Source organism: Enoplosus armatus, chromosome 16 (assembly GCF_043641665.1).
Source record: "Enoplosus armatus isolate fEnoArm2 chromosome 16, fEnoArm2.hap1, whole genome shotgun sequence".
Taxonomy (NCBI): domain Eukaryota; kingdom Metazoa; phylum Chordata; class Actinopteri; order Centrarchiformes; family Enoplosidae; genus Enoplosus; species Enoplosus armatus.
In genome coordinates this window covers 11,207,250-11,208,532 of record NC_092195.1, presented here as the reverse complement: position 1 = coordinate 11,208,532, position 1,283 = coordinate 11,207,250, and the positions used below count along the sequence as shown (strand labels likewise).

At 37.2% G+C, this 1,283-nt stretch overlaps 1 non-coding gene across 1 annotated transcript; it reads left to right on the top strand.

Moving 5' to 3' along the window:
• Positions 1-877: 877 nt before the first annotated feature.
• On the top strand, positions 878-1,009 carry LOC139299534 (U8 small nucleolar RNA). Its single transcript, XR_011598819.1, has one exon. It is a non-coding gene; the product is annotated as a U8 small nucleolar RNA (small nucleolar RNA).
• Positions 1,010-1,283: the final 274 nt, after the last annotated feature.

Genomic DNA, 1,283 nt, shown 5'->3' with positions numbered 1-1,283 from the left:
TTTATGGAAAATCATGAATATGTGATTTTATTTAGAAAGGTGCCCTTTTATAGGTATACTGTTTTTTCATAAAATATTTACTCACTGCTTGTTTACCTGGTTTTGTATTAGCATAGTGGGATAATGGTACTTTCACATTTTCGATCTGCTGTAGAGCATTTCGGTCAAGCAAAAGATAAGTGAAGTCAGAGAAGTCACTGTCCCTGCCTTCCGTATTCGTTTTGAATTGCGCTCTTGTCGCGCATGCGTGGCGCTGTGGTCAATGTGTAAGTCGACGGTTACTGCATTATTTTGCCGTCATATTTGGAAGTTATTAATCTGATCAATATGAATCCTCTAATTATAATTACGTATTCGATATTCTGGTCAAGCCAGCACAGATTGCATCTGGTAACTTCGCTAGAGCAGATGTGTATGAAAATCTTGACACTTAATTTACTCTTTGTGAAGCTACTTCCGCTTCCGCTGGTAAGTCGCGCTGTCTTTTTCTTTAATTGCATCAAAAGCAGTTTTATATAAAATGACCATGTGAACCACGTGTAGCGTGTCCTAAAGAGGTAAACTGCTCATACAATGTGAAAACGCTTCAAAACGGAGATCTGAGATAGACAGAAAGCTCTGTGAATGTGCACCAATGAGAAGGCTGGTAGTGCCGACCATATGCTAATGAACACGCGTTTCCTTTTAGGTTTGACAAAAAGATTTGTACGTAGAACAAAAACCTTTATAAATTAACATAGTAAGGATTCGACTTTAAGTAAAACCACATTTTACTGTATGTAACAGGTAAAAGTTGAACACTACCACGGGAACTTAAAACCGTGAGTAAGACCTCTGTACATACTGAGTATAAAGGTTCTTCCAACGGTGAACAGCATCTTCAGTGAGGTACATCCTTACCTGTTACTCCTACTAAGGAGTTTCAGATCATGATGAATGGAGACTCATGAGATATGATTAATATCTCCATCTTGCAGGGAACAGCAACACCCTACAAGACCATTCTGATGAATATGTGGAAAATTAAAAATGTGTTCTGTCAATTTTGAAAAAGGAAGTGATTAGTTGTTGAAGGCTGAAGTTAAATTGCCATTTTTTTCTTATAAATAGATATTAACACAGTCGAGAATGGCACAGTTAGTAAAGATGTTGAAATATTTATCAGTACCATGTTATAACAGTCATGTTGTAGTTACACTATGTTTTATTCTAGGTAGAAGAGCCCTGGAAGAAGAAATCAAGGAGCTCAAATTAGTCAGTGACTCTTTGCAGAAAGAGCTGGA